We start from the raw sequence: 17860 nt of genomic DNA, 5'->3' as shown, positions 1-17860 counted from the left end.
GAACTATTGTCAAGAAAACTACACTGATGGGTCCAAATCAATACCAACCAAGCTCCTGATTGGAGACTATAAATTGAAGGAATTGTTGAATGTTCTGCTTAAGGACTCACAATTGGCATTTTATTGGTGATTGTGAAATAAATGATGGAGAAGATCAATTCTCTCAAGTTTGAGATCAAATACCGGGTTACCTCTAAGGGACAGATGCCACTACATCTTAGGGTAATGTACAGATCTAGATAGAGACAGTTGTGACTTACTATGATTTGCCATAATTTGACCCCATATGTACATGTATACATACATAACTAACAAATATCGCAGGAATAGACAAGGACCACAGGACAGTGATGGCGATAGATGTAGAGGCACCCTGTGACAGCAACATCAGGGGAAAGGAGTATGAGAAGTTGGAGGAGTGTCAAGGCCTGAAGGAGGAACCGGAGAGGATATGAAAAGAAAAGGCCAAATTTGTTCCAGTGATCATATAGAAACATGCGGGGCTGAGACAACTTAGCTGGGAGAATGGCTCCAACATTTCCCAAGGCTAACATCAGGTCCCTCTGTCCAAAAGATTATAGTGCTGGGAACAGCTAAGACGCTGTACAGAACTGTCAAACTTCCAGGCCTCCAGTAGAGGACCTGAGATTGAGGAAGCCACAGCACTCATAATGCTGAGAATGGAATTCTGTATGCATGTACGTATGTACATACACACATATACTGTACATACATATGTATGTGAGGTAAATCAGGTGTACCAGTGGTGGTGAACCTTTTTGGCACTGAGTGCTGAAACAGGAGCGTGCACGAACACACGCAAGCATGAAACCAGAAGAGCAACTCCCCTGTGCACTACATGGGAACCGAAAGCTCAGCTTCCTGATGCATGGATGAACGCTGGCTACCTGGTCTTCCAGTTTCTAACACACATGCACACATGATGACCAGCTGGCCGGTGCATGCATGCATGCCGGGGAGATGATCTTCCACTTTCCAATGCTCCCACGCATGCAACCAGCTAGCCAGTGCACATATGCATGCTGGAACCCAGAAGAGCAACAGGCCATGGCTGGCATGACCGGAGAGATGACTCTGCGTGCCACTTCCGGCATGTGTGCCATTGGTTCGCCATCATGGAAGTTTCCACTTTGCAGAAGAAGAAATATACGTTTGTTCTATGCAAAGCTAGAGATACATCAGAAGGATTTATTTCCTGTTATTAAGGATGAAGATTTTTGATATTTCCCATACTCTAGTAGTTTGATAAGCTAGAAAAATGCAAGAGGTCCATTCAGCCTCTAGCATTTTTCAAGTCAATCATTGGTCTGACTTTTAAAAAGTTGTTACAGAGGCCATTCAGCACTTCAGATTGAATTCCCATTAACTGCTCTAGAGTTGTGTCTTTTCCCAGAATTGCACACTGTGTCTGCAAAGTTTTGCTATGCTCTTACGCCCACACCTTCCAAAGCAAAATTGGACAGAAAGTCTGAAGGGTTACACTGCCCTTACCTCCATCTCCTGCAGATTTTTCATGGCCTGAAAACAACAGTCTCATATCAATTATAGAATCGGCCCTGGATTTCTAGTCTGCAGGAACACACCGTAAAGAGTGTATGAGTCAAGCACTCTGCAAATGACTGTCAATCATGCAGACATGTCATTGTGCAATTCTGCCCATTCAGCCAAATAATATAAATACATACAACACCCTACTGAGGTGACCTGAGGATCTTGCAGACTACGAATGATGTTTATGACATGGCTAGATTTTAAAAAATAATGTTGGGTTGTCTAGTTGCTGATATTGCCACAAAGAAAAAGAAAATCCACAGTGGCAAGGACAGAATTAGAGACAGAAAACAGAATTTAAGAAGCACAAAGAGCACAATGAAAGATGAAAAGAATCGAGTACACATTGACATCTTAAGCATCAGGGAATTAAAGTTAAATAGATTGGAATCGCATACTTACTGTATATTCAGAAGATCATGTTGATCTAGGTTTACCACTCAGGACATGAAAAACAAAGTTGGAATGGAATTAAGTTAAGGACTACCTGGTTATACAAGTAGTCCTTAACTTAAAACAGAATGAAAATTTTTCCACTTTCAGCATTATTTTGATGACTTCCTGTTTAATAAGACAATTGCTAAGTGAACCATGCCCCATTTTATGACCTTTTTGCCATAGTTGTTCAGCAAATCACTGAAGCTGTTGAATGAATCATGCAGTTTTAAGTAGATCTGGCTGCCCCCAATGGACTTTGCTTGTCAGAAGCTCCCTGCGAAAGTTTCAAATGACAATTCCAGGACCTGTTGCAACCATTGTAAATATATGTTGGTTGCCAAAAACCCAAAGTTTGATCTCATGACTGTGAGGATGCTGCTCAACAGTCATAATAAGCATGAAAATTGATTGTCAGTAACTTTTTCAGTACTGCTGCAACTCTAAATGGCCAATAAATATATGTTGCAGGCAGGGGTGGGATTCAAATTTTTTAACAACCGGTTCTGTGGGCGTGGCTTGGGTGGTGGGCATGGCTTGGTGGTCATGTGACTGGGTGGACATGGCTTGGTGGTCATGTTTTTGGCTGGGTGTGGCCGACTCAATATCACTCACACTGAGGCATGCATCTCCTTGCCTGGCCTCTCATGACTGTGGGGATGCTGCAACAGTTGTAAGTGTGAAAAATGGTCATAAGTCACTTTTTTCAGTGCTATTGTAACTTTGAATGGTCACTCCACACAAGCAAAGTACCAGCAAAGGAGGGGAAAAAAACTCCAGAGAGGTTCCTGAGACAGGAAGTCTAGTCCTGCCAAGAATGTAATAAGGGTTAACGGAGAGGCAGTTTCTGTAAGCAACACCAGAATGTTTCCTTCCTGCCTTCCTTACAGGATTAGGCCAGTAATTTCTTCTAACAACCGGTTCTCCGAACTGCTTAGAATGTTAACAACCGGTTCTAGCGAATAGGTACGAACTGGTAGAATCCCACCCCTGGTTGCAGGTTTCGACCTGGCTTGGTCATCGGAGGTTTAGTCTTCCAAGCTTTCGTACTTGTGCTGGAGCCCATCCTCAGGGAATTTCTCTTTACTGGAATGTGACAGTAGGAGAAGAAGAAGAGAGAAGTTAAAAAATAACAGATAATCAGAGTTAGAAGGGACTTTGTAGGTCATCTAGTCCAACCCCCCACCCAAACAAGAGACCCTACACCATTTCTGACAAATGGCACTCCAATCTCTTCTTGAAAGCCTCAAGTGATGACTCTCCCACAACTTCTGAAGGCAACTTCTGTTCTATTGGTTGATTGTTCTCACTGTTAGAAAATTTCTCCTTATTTTGAGTTTGAATCTCTCCTTGTTCAGTTTCCATCCATTATTCCTTGTCTGGCCTACAGGAACTTTAGAAAATAGCTTGACCCCCCTCCTCTCTGAGGGAGCCCCTCAAATACTGGAAGGCTACTCTCCTGTCTCCCCTGGTCCTTCTCTTCACTAGACTAGCCAGGCCCAGTTCCTGCAACCGTTCATCATATGTTTCAGTCCCCAGTCCCCTAATCATTCTGGTTGCTCTTCTCTGCACTTTTTCTAGAGTCTCGAGGATGGGCTCCAGCACAAGTCCAAAAAGCTTGAAAGACTAAACCTCTGATACCAGTGATCAACCCAGATTGGATCCTGGGACATGTATATTTGCCCTCATTCGTAATAAATGAATGTTTATAAGTTGAGGACTACCTATGGCAATAAAAGCTTTGAGAGAGAGTTATGATGCCATGGCTTACCTGCAAATATGAGACTAATTCAGGTAATAAATTTCCTTGTGATTCTCTATGGAAACAAAAATTAGACCTTGCAGAAGCAGGATAGAAAAAGTACTGGTTGTTTTGAACACTGGCATTGGAGTGAATGTCGGAGAATACCATGGACAGCCAAGAAAACAAAGGAATTGATCACGGAACAAATTAATCCAGATTTCTCATTTGAAGGCACAACAGACTCAAATACTTATATTCTGGACACATTATGGGACAAACTCAAAGGTGGTTATTCAGCAGGTTCTGACCAGTTCTGGAGAACTGGTAGCAGAAATTTTGAGTAGTTCAGAGGACTGGCAAATACCACCTCTGACTGGAGATTTTCTGAACCATCAAGAGTCAAATGATTGTGGTGGTCTACAATTGAATACATAAACAAAACAGCAACTTACATAGCGGAGCTTCCCCTGCCACGCGCAACAAGCCACACCCACAGAACCGGTAGTAAAAATATCTGAATCCCACCTCTGGACGAACTACATATCTTGAGGAGTCTGTAGTGTTGAACTTTCCATCTCTCCTTTTTAAAATAATTTGCACCAGAGCTTTTAATTTAGTGCAAGACGAAAGCAACATTTTTTTTTAAAAAAAAGGCAGCAAGTTGAAATTGGGTGAGATTTATAATCTTAACAATAATATGAGCTCTCCGTACAGCTCTAGGAAAGTAATGTGACCTATCAGCTCCGCCAGCAGCTGAATCAGAGGAGGAGGAGGAGGCGAGGGAGTTAGGATCAGCATCAAGGCAACCAGAGAGCTCCAAGGGGGAAGAGGGACTGGAACTATCAGAGAGGGAAAGAGACGGAGTCGGAGCCTGGGCTGTCTATCAGCCCTCAGATGGAAAATTAATAGCCCACAGGTCTGGAGGTGGCTGATGAGGAAGAGGAGGAACAGCTGGGTCCAGTGCCTGATGAGTGGATGCATAGAAGGCAGAGGAGAGGAGAGCAGTGGAAATCTATGGGCCAGTCCTTGGGATGGAAGAGCCACCACTGCTAGTGAAGCCCACCCTAGCTCTGGGGATAAAAGGCAGGGAATGTAGATGAATAGATGTGGCAGACAACTATTCATCTCCTTGCCAGATAGATTTGTTCGCCTGCGTTGAGAGAGAATCCTTTTGCTGGGGCTGCTGGCGCTCCTAATAAAGGAATGATTTATTTAAATACTTGTCGTGTTTGGGGAGCTGGGTTGGAACAGAAAGATGGTTGAGAATGTGATCTATTCATACAGCTTTACAAGAGTTGGTTGAGAATGTGATCAGGAGGGGACTCAAGAGGACCCTGGAGGAAAGACAAACAGACAGATGGACAGACATGCTCAGAGCTACCTGAATCTCAATCGTTGTGAGGGTATTTTGAAATTTTCGCATCATAGTTTACAGAATAACCGTAACCTGTTTATGGAATATCATCTTCTTCAGGTGGAGGGGAGAGTGTAGAATCCCAACAGTGGAAAAAAAAAAATCAAATCTGGACCCATTAAATAGCTTTCTAGTTTTTGACACAAACAGGCAGATCCATTTATTGAGCTAATTTATTGGGTGTAAATGACTGTCAGCTCATTGCTAAAAGAGTTCTCTTGAGCCACTTCACATGCAACACCAATAAAGACCTGTCTGGTGCCATCAATGTTTACACGTTTCCTTTCCTCAGCTAAATCAGAAACACCTTTTTTTAAAAAAAAACAAAAACAAACAAACCTAGATCTATCATATTGGCTGCTGGTGACATCCCTCTGAGGATGCTGGAACCTTCAATATTTCAAAAGAGAGCTACAAACACTTTCAAAAAGCTTGCAAGGATCATTATTTTTAAACAAAAGAGGGATTCTGCTAATTTCAGGCTCTCTGCTGACCAGCTGCTAAGGCCTGTCACCTACAGGACGAAGAGTACAGGTAGTCCTTGACTTATGACCACAACCAAGCCCAACATTTTGGTTGCTAAGTGAGACATTTGTTAAGTAATTTTTGCTCCATTTTATGACTTTCGTTGCCACAGTTGGTAAGTGAATCACTGCGGTTGGTAAGTTAGTATTACAGTTGTTAACTGGATTCCCCACTGACTTTGCTCGTCAGAAGGTCACAATAGGGGATCCTGGGACACTGCAACTGTCATATATATATATATAAGTCAGTTGCCAAGGATGCTGAATTTTGATCATGTGACCATGGGGATGCCTCAACTGCTAAGTGTGAAAAACAGTCATAAGTCACTTTTTTCAGATCTTTGAACAGTCACTAAATGAACTCTTGAAAGTCAAGGACTACTTATATTTCACCTTGATCTGATTTACTCAGGCAAAAGAAGGTGGTTTTCTTGAGCCAGCGATGCATCCTAATGCAGGAGTCTCCAACCTTAGCAACTTTAAGACTTGTGGACTTCAACTCCCAGAATTCTGGGAGGGATTCTGGCTTGAGGAATTCTGGGAGTTGAAGTCCACAAGTCTTAAAATTGCTCAGGTTGGAGACCCCTGTCCTAAAGCATCTGATAAACACTCCCTACCTGCTAAAACAGAAGCCACATTGGAAGGGCATTTCCACGTGAACACAAACATTGAACATTCTACCATCCACCTCTTCTTTGTCTTGCCAGTTGCACATATTCCCCAAAAACACTTGGCTATAGCATGCCACAAGTTTTATATACAACAATATAGTTTTATATTCAACTTCTCGTGACCCTGATAGAATCAAAATCACTAGAAGTGATACTATTGCTTTATGATGCCTTGGTGAGATCACATTTGGAATAATTCATCCAATTTTGGTCACCATGATATAAAAAAAGATGTTGATACTCTGGAGAGAGTACAGAGAAGAGCAACAAAAGTGATTAGGGGACTGGAGGTTAAAACATATGAGATTAAAACAGTTGCAGGATTTAGGTATGTTTAGTCTAGTGAACCCTTAAATATACCCATATAAATATAAACATACCCAGGAGACACTTGCTCCTGGGGAGAAAAGCTATGGCAAATCTAGACAGCATACTAAAAAGCAGAGACATCACCCTGCCAACAAAAGTGTGTATAGTCAAGTGTGTATAGTTTTCCCAGTTGCAATGTACAGCTGTGAAAGTTGGAATGGAGGCCTTTGAACTATGGTGCTGGAGAAGACTCCTGCGAGTCCCTTGGACTGCAAGGTGAACAAACTGATCAGTCTGAGTGGAGATCAATCCTGACTACTCTTTAGAAGGCCAGATCCTGTAGTTGAAACTCAAATACTTCAGCTACCTAATGAGAAGGAAGGACTCGCTGGAGAAGAGCCGAATGTTGGGAATGATGGAGGGCAAAAGAAGAATCGGGTGGCTGGACGGAGTCACTGAAGCAGTCAGTGTGAGCTTAAACAGACTCTGGAGGATGGTAGAGGACAGGAAGGACTGGAGGAACGTTGTCCATGGTGTCGCGATGGGTCGGACATGACTTCGCAACGAACTACAAGTCTAGTGAAAAGAAGGACTAGAGGGTGACATGATAGCACTGTCCCAGTATCTAAGAGGCTGCCACAAGGAAGAGATTAGGTCAACCTATTCTCCAAAGTACCAGAAGGCAAGACAAGATACAATGGATAGAAATTGAACCAAGAAAGAAACAAGCCAGAACTAAGGATAAATTTCCTGACAATAAGGACAATGAGCTAGTGGAACAGTTTGCCTTCAGAAGTTGTGGGCGCTCCAACACTGGAGGCTTTTAAGAAGAAACTGGACAGCTATTTGTCTGAAAATGGTACTCTACTCCTTGAGCAAGTGGTTGCACTGAAAGATCTCCAAGATCCCTTTTAACTCTGTTACTCTGTATTCAAGTCTCTATTATCTACATAATCAGTTGTTTAAAATAAACATATAAATCAGGGTGAGCAGGAAACCCTGCAGGACCCAAGGTGGCATCTATGGGCAAACTGATGTGCAAGGGTCAATTGTGCTATGTATACAGAATGCAGAAGCCTGACCCTCATATTCATGACACAGTCAGCAGAATCTTGCATATTTCTTCATTATTTTGTAAACTAATGTCCCCTGGGAGGGTACTAAAAGCAGGAATGCAAAATTCCTGTCTAAGCATAATAATAATAATAATAATGTAAAAAACACACCAAGAGGCAGTAGACTGGGAGCTAAAACAAATACAGAGGCAGGAAGTCATCAAAATAATGCTGAAAGTGGAAAAATACATTGAGAAAGATAACTATGTGCAGCACATTTTCAATATATCACCTTCTTTATGGACAATGACATTTCCATTCTGCTCACTGTGGCAATTACTTCCAAGTCAAAACACACATTTTCCATTTCAAGCATCATTTTGATTTTTCTGTGTGTGACTTCCTTTCCTTCTGTGGTGAGAAGGAAAAATTAACAGCTCCTTTGAAACAGAATAAAATAGGAGACTTCAATCTCCCCCTTTTGCTTTTCCCTGACCCAAGAATGCTTAATTTGACCATATTTATCAAAATATCTATCAAAATATTTATCAAATATAAATCAAGATAATATTAACGCATTGCAAATCAATATATTTTATGGAGACATACTTTATTAGTTCAATGAATCTTTGGGGATGGCAAGAATTAAAAACGCAAAACAACCAAGTAAGCTTTGGTGAAAAATGTGTGGGAGAAGGCACAGAAATATTTATGCAGACATGCAAATTAAGACATCTGATACAATTAGAGAGACAACTGCACTTTATTTCTGGGTTACTACTTCAAAAAGGCACTAATCTTTCAATAGGGGTGAGGTTTAATTACTTGCTGAGCTTATACCTCACCTTTTCTTCTGAAATTCACAATGGCTTGTTTTTCTACCCAACAAGAACTCTGGGAGACGAGCTGGGCTGAGGTTGTTGTTTTTTTCTTCCATTCAATTATGTTTGATTCTCAAAGGATGACTGGACAGGTCCTTGCATTTTTCTTGGCCAGGTTCCTCAGAAGTGGTTTCCTTCCTAGGACCGAGAGAAAATGTCTGGCCAAGGTCACTCAGCTAGCTTTGAGCCTAAGGAAGGACAGTCACAGTCTCCTAGTTTCTAGCTTGATGGTGATTGCTGCCACTGATAATGCAAGTAATTAACTTTGCACAGGTAAATTTGGTGCCCATTTGTGCCCTTTTCTGATTGAGAGGTCCTTCAGATATTAACTCGTGTCCTAGTCACCTCACAGTTGGATTACTGTAATGTCCTTGACTTCGGGGTTGCTCTTGAAAGCCATCTGGAAGCCATAATGGACCAGGACGCAACAGTGATAGAGGTGCTGTGATGAGTTCATAACCCTACTGCTTTCTAAGCTGCGCTGGTTACCATTTGGCTTCTGGTTCAATTCAAGTTGCTGGTTATCACCCATAAAGCTCTCCATGGCATAGCAGGGGGACTACGTCCCTCTTCATCTCTGCCCATTTAATTCAGTCCAGCAGGATGGGTCCCATCAATTAAGGAAATCTATCTTGCAGGACCCAGGAGGTGTGCCTACTGTAAGATAATTTCTGCCCTCTGAAATGTTCTCCTCCCCCTCAGAATTCCTGAGCTAACATGACTGGGGGAGGAATTCTGGGAGTTGAAGTCCACAAGTCTTAAAGCTGTCAAGTTTGAAGACCCTTGCCCTAGGGAGATACACCTGGTGGGGTCCAGAAGAAGGGCCTTCTCCGTGGTGGCTCCCTCTCTCTGGAACATCATTCCTATACAGATTAGAATGGCCCCCACTATAACGTTCTTCTGGAAGTCACTGAAGATCTAGTTCTGCCAGTGGGCCTGGGGAACCCAGAAAGGGTTTTTATATGATGTGTTTATATTCTTGTAAGTTGCCTTGAGTCGCCATGTGCGAATAAGCGGCAATATAAATCTCCTTAATAAATAAATAAATCAAGGAGAAAATTCCTAATGGTGAGAGCAACCAACCAATGGAATAGTTTGCCTTCAGAAGTTGTGGGTCCGTCACTGGAGGCATTCAAAAAGAGACGGGGCAACCATTTGTCTGGAAAGGTATAGGGCGAACCTACGGCACATGTGCCAGAGGTGGCCCATAGAGCCCTCTCTGTGGGCACATAAACCGTCAACCCCAGCTCAGCTCTGCTGTGCATGCGTGTGCTTCTCCTGCTGGCCAGCTGGTCTTAGGATGTCTGCCGTGCATGCTGAGGGTTGGAGCGCAAGTGGGGGAATGCATGAGTGGGGGGCATGCATAAGGAGTGCAGACGGTATGTGCGGGGGCAGGGGAAATGCATGGGGGACGCTTACATATTGCATTTTGGTGGGTTGCACATGCGCGCTTTGGGCACTCAGTGCTGAAAAGGTTAGCCATCACTGGTATAGTCTCCTGCTTGTTGGACTAGAAACTTCCAAGTCTATTATTCCATGTTCCTGTTGCTTGTTTTGAATACTTCGTTCTTCGGATGAATTGCATTTTTCAATATATTTTAATATATAAATATTGGTTGCTGGTTGTAAGCCACCTCGAATCAACTGGGAGTTAGGTGGACTACAAATTAATAAAGAGAATAATAAAATCTTAAGATTTTACCCATTTCCATCCTAGATTGTAGCTACGGCTACCTGAACAATCTTGATGCCAGACTGAGGGAGAACAAAAATATGTTACTGGTAATAAATATGCCATCCTCTGGTTTATATACAACGGATGCCAGACAGGTTTTTTTTTTTACATGAGTTGAAAAAAGATTACTTTTACTGTGATTCATAGGTATCTCTAGAGATGGAACTTGATGTCCTATTGCATTTCACCTCCCATTTTCTGAGGTAAAATATAATTCTCCCAACAGTGAATTAGCATAACAAGCCAAGCGACGTGGTATAGAAAGCTTCACTTCAGAAAATACAACAGCCATGCCCTTTAAGAGGATAATTAATCTGTTCCTCATTAGTATGGGACTCATGACTCCAAAACTCAAAGTTCATAGCAATTACTAATGCTTTAGAATTCCCAGGGCTTCTTAATTCAAATATTTCATTACAACAGTCCTCTCTGCGTTTCGCCACCGGAAAACCCAAAACTTGGTTTTGTTCAGGCCAACAAGGAATCCAGTCTGTGAGCAATCAAAGCCGTAAACTTTGCAAAAGAAACACAGTGACAACTCATTTCACCTTAAATCTATTAACACGTATTCTTGCTCATGTTCAGAACCTTTAGCAGAACTCGTTGGTCTATGCCACCCAAGGCTGGTTACATCTAACACTTCCTGTCTTGCCCGAGTCTCATTTGGGCTAAAAATAATGCATTACAATTTTCTGCTGCTCATCAGAGACACAAGGTCAAATGGGAAGAAGCAAATAATATCCTGCATTTAAAGTCCAATAAATCATCCCCGTTCTGCTCAAGGACAGAAAACCCAGCTCTCCTCTCTGTACTAGTGACTCTTTAAAAAGAAAGAAAGAAGAAATCCAAAAGGCTAATAGTGCACTTATTTAAAAGTGATAAGGTAGGTTAATCCTCAACTTACGACACAATTGAGCCCAAATTTCTGTTGTTAAGTGAGACATCTGTTAAGGGAAATGTTGCAGTTGATAAGTTAGTAACCAGTTTGCTAAGTGAATCTGGTTTCCCCATTGACTTTGCTTGTCAGAAGGTTACAAGAAGGGATCACATGACTTTGGGACAGAGCAACGGTCATAAGTATGAACCAGTTGCCAAACGTGAATTTTGATCATGGGAATGGTCGTGTGAAAAAGAGTCATGAGTCCCTTTTTTTTTCAGTGCCGTTGTAACTTTAAGTGGTCACTAAATGAACTGTTATAAATTGAGGACTATTAACAAAACACATTGCTATTTAAGTAAAACATTAAATGTTCACAATCTGAGTGACTAATCCAGAAACCCAACCCCCCCAAAATAACCCCTGAAAATGCTGTTCAATTGCCATAGATTTTGAGTTGGTCAAAGAAAAGGTTAATCCTTAATGGAACTATGCCATGTGTCAGAACAGCCATCTCGGTGCCAGTTTGCCATGAGCTCTGGGGGGGGGGGGGTGTTGGATGGGAGTGGGGGGGGGAAAACTTTCTGCACACCATACCTTCTGGAGACACAGTTTCAAGGTCAGACAGCGTGCAGCTGCCTACCGGCCAGCCCGCGATTAAAGATACTGTCCCCAAAACAATTCCTTTGAATATGATCGGGGACAAGGGGAGACCAGCAGTGGGATGGGACTCAAAGAGAGGGTGGGAAATTAAACCTAGAGATTTTGGCATGTGAACTTCCCTTACAGTAGAATCAAGATCATATGAAGCATGGGTGGGATTCTACTGGTTTGAACTGGTTCAGTAGAACCAGTTGTTATGATTCTGTGCGGTTCAGAGAACCGGCAAATCATGCCCCTGGCTGGCCCCGCCTCTCTCCCCCTCCCCTCCCTACCCAGTCACTCTTTACGGTACTTCTTTTTTCCCCCTCCCGGCAATCAGCTGTTCCGACGATCATCTATGCCAGGATCCCCCCCGCACTGCCAGATCAGCTCCCAATATGCCAACATGGGAGATGAGGAATACAATCTGTTTTGTAACTAAGGGGAAGTGTCATATCAACACCAATCCCCATTCTAAAGCAATAGATCAATTGCAAGGCTGCCTTTGGAAATCAGAAGCTTAGCCGTCAATCCATCCCACCAAATCTTTGTTTCCTGCATCACAAAATCATTTCCTTTTTTCACTCATCACCAAACGTTTATTTTAACCTGCCACTATTGTAAAACCAACCTGCTGATGGCTCCAGATCAATATCCCCTGGAAGTTAACAATGAACCTCTTTTTATATATATATATTTATTTCCACAAGGACTATTTCCGCTGTTGTTGACTGACAGTAATCTGTAAACTTATCCGCAAAGAACTGACCTAGAATGACTTCAACTTAAAGTAATGATATATCATCTGTTTAACAACTAGACCAGCCAGATTTTTCAAGCAGGATTGAAGCTAAATCTGCAAACCTCATAAGCTAGAGAAATACAAAAAACAAGGCTGGAAACATAAAATAAAATAAAAATACAAGGCTGGTGATATTTGAGCTGTTCATATTTCTTATATATTATCCTTCGTGTGGCTACTTCTAATTTGTTTAGAAAACTTAGTGTGGCCACAAAACAAAACACAGAATCTTGGCTGTATCTGACATAAATAAAAATAAATTTTCAGATGCCACCAGAGGTAAGTGAAACATATTATTTTTTAAGACAGGAAATGAAGATTGTTTTGATTTCATTGAAATGAAAGGCCAGTTTTATAACATGTAAAGAGCCTGACTAAACCTTTCATTCTCTACTGTACTCATCTGGCAGTAGGTCCTATTTGATGAGGCTTAGTTAATACTAACTACTCATATATAAAATTACTCTGCTAATTGACTTTCTAAAAAATCCTCTTCCAAATACAAGATTCAAAGGTGCATTAAAAACTGATATATTTTCAAACAGAACATAAGGAATATTCTTGATTGGGCTGGAAATACGTGAAAGCCTGGCTTAATTTTTTTTCTAATAGATTGTCTTGCTTTTCCACAAAAGTAGCCCCTTAAAAATATAAAAGGGGGAGAAATAGAGATTGATTTGTTTAACTTTAGATATTTTTTTTAGTTATCCCCAATGTGACAAAATCTTCCTACACCCCTTGCAAATAAATCCCCTGCCCATTCATGTCCAGGTAGCAATGACAGCTAAAGAAGTTCGAAGTCAAAAGAAGAATTCATGATGTAAGTTGAATATTTCAGAGCATACATTTAAACACAAAAATGTACAAAACATAGGAAATCAAACACCCATATGTAGAGGGAATAATAGCCAAGCCAATGTTTATGGTCTTGCCATTATGATGGGCAAAACACATGAAGGCTCTAAGTTCAAAGATCCTTCTCTGGACCCATTACACTTTTGCCTGATCTATTTTGATTTTTTAATGATAATATTTAATTACATATTTCAAGTGGAAAGCTGTGAAATAAGGCTGATATCACTGTTTCAGGAATCTCTGGGGCCATGTTGAGTTCCTCTAAGGCAATGGGTGTCAAACTTGCCATGCCACTTTGTCATCATGTGACGTATCATGACGTGTTTTTTTTTTCTCTTCATGGAGCTGGGGTGGCAGTGGCCACCAGTTTGACACCCCTGCTAAGGATTCTAAGGATTCTTAAACAACCATAGGATTTGGGCCTGAAATCTAATGCATGCCTATAAGAAAGCTGAATGGAGGAATGGTAGAAATAAAGGGGTAAAAAGCTGGAGGACAATCTCATTACTTCATCTTCAGCTACATCTTATTTTTTATAAAATGGCTGTGCTCACCACAGCAGCCATTTTGTGGTTAGGTAAGATTATTCCATATTATCCATTTTATATAGGCACTCAACCCAAAGGGTTACCCACCTCTACCAAGGTTATAATGTTTTTTATTGTTGTTCAGTTGCTAAATTGTATCTGACTCTTTTTAATCCCATGAACCATAGCACACCAGCACACCCTGTCCACCACTGTCTCCAGAGTTTGCCCAAATTCATATTCATTGCATCAATGACACTATCTAACCATCTCATCCTCTGCTGTCCTCGTTTTCTTTTGCCTTCAATCTTCCCCACAATCAGGGTCTTTTCCAATAATGCCAATAAAACTTATTATCCTTCTATTATTTTGGACTACTACTTTTCAACTGTCCCTTGGCCATGTTGGTTGGGGCTGACAGGATTTGAAGTCAAAATTATCCAGAGGGAACCTTGATATGTTCTGCAGTTAACAGCTGTCATTCATTCAGAGCTCTAGACTTCCAAGTGACAATATTCTTATCCTCAGTCTATATAAGATTTTACATTTAATATAACACCAGCAATTGACCAATCCTATTTGAAAGGAAGAATTCATAATATTTGGGCAGGCTTGCTTGCAAACAAAAAACTACAAAGAGCAAATTTCTGGAAGCTTCTAAAGCTTTCCAATAGGATCCACCTTTGTTACCTCAGCTTTGTTTATCACAGCCATCAGTTAACTGGAGCCCCCTTTCTGTAACTTTTCTTCTTGGGCAGAATCTCATTATTTTAGATAATGAGATGCAACATCTGGTGAGAACTGTCATGGATCTGAGAGGGGAAAGCTGTTTCTCCTTTGAAATATCTCTTTCCCCCCCACCTGATAAGTAGGCTGATAACCCACCCACACATCATGATACATTGTGCTTTTCAAACATTCTGTGGAAGAGAGTTTTCCAACTCCTCTTTCACAAAGAGTTCAAAGCTACCACAGATGGAAAGATGTGACAGCAGAGCTCAGCTCCCTTAGGATCAGCTGCCACTTGGCTGCGCCTCGGACTCCACCGTCTTCTGTCAGCAGCTCCACCATCTGCTAGCAGCTGAAATAATGCTGGGCACACAAATGGTCTTTCAAAATCCTCCACCAGATATATGGGCAAAGAAGTTGGGTGATTTAAAAAAAAAAAAAGAATTAAAGGCCACACTAAGTTTTCCAACTGTTCTTTTAAGAGCAGTTGACAGATTCTGGAAAAGACCCTCTCCCAGGAATGGCTCCCCGCTGAGGCCTTTCTGTGACATTTAATGGAAGCTCTGAAAGCTTCAGACCACTGGTGAGATCGTTGTGAATATTCTGTGTTCCACTGCAGAAACACTTTATTTATTTGTATGTATTTATTTATTTATGATCCTTTTATAATTTATACATAAATAACTCAAGGAGGTGAACAAACAAAATACTCCTTCCTTCCTTCCTATTTTCCCCACATTAACAATCCTGTGAGGTGGGCTGGGCTGAAAGAAAGTGACTTGCCTAAAGACACCCAGCTGGCTTTCATGTCTAAGGCAGGACTAGAACTCACTGCCTCCTAGTGACTGACTCAATATCATCCACCTAGCTTTCATGTCTAAGGCGCTTCTAGAATTTATTGTCTCCTAGTGATTGACTTAATGTCTCCATTGAGCTTTCATGCCTAAAGCGAGGTTAGAATTCACAGTCTTCTAATTTCTGGTCCAGTGCCTTAACCCAACCACACTTCTTGACTGGTTATTACCCTAGCTTGCTTATGAAAATTTCACCAATGTGAAATAATTTCTAGCTACAGGAGCATTTCTCTGTCCACTGGGAAGCAGAAGAACAGACGAATAGGACCCAACCCACTTAACTGAGTGGAGGGAATTGCGATCAGATATTATTCTACTCCCTCGATGACATGTTTTCATTCAACATGGTGATAAAATGCCCCTTTAAAGAACTGATGCGTGGAAACTTATTTCTTCATTACCCATCACTTTTTTTTTCTTTTTCAGTCTCTCTGGCAGCCTAACCTTCCTCAACCTTGAATGTTAAAACTTGGTAAATAAACCATTATCACCCACTGAATATTATCAGATATTATCAGATACTGTTATGTGTAAGTAGTCGTGCTGAGTACTGATTCAGGCTTATTTTGCTCTCTCTGCACTATTTTTTTAATTGGGCCTATTAGAAGGGAAATTAGCATTAAAACCTGCCTACACATAGACCCAGTTCTCAGGTAATACAAACTGTTTGCAAAGATGCTTGCTTTGAGACTACATTGTCTTTTAATAGAGTTTAGTTATTTCAATAATTCTTGATCACTAATTTCATGCTGGTGAGTCGAGCTCTTTAAATACGTTAATTCTAAACAAAAACATGAACAATTATTTCTAAGAAGATTGTAACGCAGAAAGGAAGATCTTCTGAATACAAAAACCTTTAATCTTATCACAGAACAATAGAAAAAAGAAACATCTATCTGTCAAGATCTCTCAACATTATTGCAATCTGGCATAAGAAGATAAGGAACAAGTAATCTAATTTATCTGATAATCAAATCGCAAACTGCACATAGCAGACTTCTCTCAGTTAAAATCTTCCACAGAATAATGTCTGTGTATAAGGAGGCAGAACAGGGATTTATTCTGAAAAGTGACAGTCAGGGATTGTTGTTCCTCTTGGGATTATATAAATTAAGAGAAGCATTAAGAATGAAAAATGCAGAATTCACAACATTTAATTCCGAAGATAATTACCTATTAGTATCAGAGAAAAATAAATTCAAGACTTACACTGTAACAAACAAAACTAGCTGAACAGTCAAGGGGCATATAGGTGAAAAAAATCTGTACAAAGTAAATGCCACAAAAGAGAACAGAATATTGTGATTTGCAAGGCTTCTCTAACATGTACTTTGTGTAGAAGTGTTAAGTAGTCCACAGAGTATACCAGCAATTGGGATCCAAATTGCCAGGGCTAAGATATATGGTTGTAACATGGCATCATGTGTGGGCTGTTAAGCAAGGACCTCACATGATTATGACTTCTCATTTCCTGTTGGCTTCCCCAGTGATTTTGCTTGGGGAAAAACTAGCAGGGAATGTGGGAAATTGAGATCCTGTGACAGTGGCTCACTGCAATGTCATAATCACAAACAGGGCACTGAGAATGCTGATAGCAATGAACCCTGGCAATGCTGTGACATCTGGAACTCCAAAGGTGAAACAGTTGCTGAACGAGTGGTCTTAAGTCGAGGACTAACTGTAGGTCTTAGCAAGTATAATGGGATTCATTAATAAAAGGTAAGGAGGACAACTGCCTAAAATTCCAGACAATAATGGCCAAAAAAGGTTTAGAAGCAGCATAACCACTGAAGTTGGTTAGTAGACCATAAGCTGATTCCTGAGGTGTCCACATATATTGCTATGCCAAGCAGCAGCTGTAGGCAGATCTCTACTCTTATATACGACACACCTATTATTTTCACACACAGATACATACACACATATGTATAAACAGTATGTTATTAATTTTTTTTTACAAAGAGCATAAAAACTAATGCAAACTAAGGAAGAGTAAAAGCAGTAAAGAAAGGAACAAGAAAGAAGCAAGTGCAAAAAGAAAGAAGAAAAAGGAATAGAAAGAACTTCCAACTTCCGTTACAACAAATATTATTACAATTATTACAATTATGAAATTATTGTTTGATTATTTAAAAAGATTCTCTTAACTTTTTCTACTAGCCATTACTTTTTGAAAATAAACTGTAGCAGGTATGTAACAGCAAGCATTACATCTGAAACAAGTTAGAATCCAG

General features: G+C 40.8%; 1 protein-coding gene across 5 annotated transcripts in view; it reads right to left on the bottom strand.

Moving 5' to 3' along the window:
* The window catches only part of TENM1 (teneurin transmembrane protein 1), a 327538-nt gene extending 325328 nt beyond the window's left edge, over positions 1-2210 (bottom strand). For 2 of the 5 annotated variants that reach the window (XM_087940950.1, XM_087940954.1), the window contains exon 1: positions 1975-2001. The gene's annotated coding sequence lies outside the window, so the exon portion shown is untranslated. Of the gene's footprint in view, positions 1-1512; positions 1591-1974 lie in introns of those variants that run through there. The other 3 variants (XM_087940951.1, XM_087940953.1, XM_087940952.1) reach the window with 3 other exon arrangements.
* Positions 2211-17860: the final 15650 nt, after the last annotated feature.

This window comes from Pseudonaja textilis, chromosome 12 (genome assembly GCF_049901715.1).
Source record: "Pseudonaja textilis isolate UNSWEBS1 chromosome 12, rPseTex1.2, whole genome shotgun sequence".
Classification (NCBI taxonomy): domain Eukaryota; kingdom Metazoa; phylum Chordata; class Lepidosauria; order Squamata; family Elapidae; genus Pseudonaja; species Pseudonaja textilis.
This window is presented reverse-complemented; position numbering and strand designations above follow the sequence as displayed.